This window comes from Limulus polyphemus, unplaced genomic scaffold (genome assembly GCF_000517525.1).
Source record: "Limulus polyphemus unplaced genomic scaffold, Limulus_polyphemus-2.1.2 Scaffold13511, whole genome shotgun sequence".
Taxonomy (NCBI): domain Eukaryota; kingdom Metazoa; phylum Arthropoda; class Merostomata; order Xiphosura; family Limulidae; genus Limulus; species Limulus polyphemus.
In genome coordinates, this window is record NW_013679121.1 from 1,052 (window position 1) to 1,284 (window position 233).

Genomic DNA, 233 nt, shown 5'->3' on the forward strand with positions numbered 1-233 from the left:
AACCCTTTAGGCTAAAAGAAAACATGCACTGAAAACTAACTATTATATTCAACGCAGTGTTCAACTTTCAGTTAGTTACGTGTACGACCTATTTCTCACTACTAGTATCAACACAAAGTAACTTGTAGTGCTAAGAGAAGTTTCTCACTACTAGTATCAACACAAAGTAACTTGTAGTGCTAAGAGAAGTTTCTCACTACTAGTATCAACACAAAGTAACTTGTAGTGCTAAG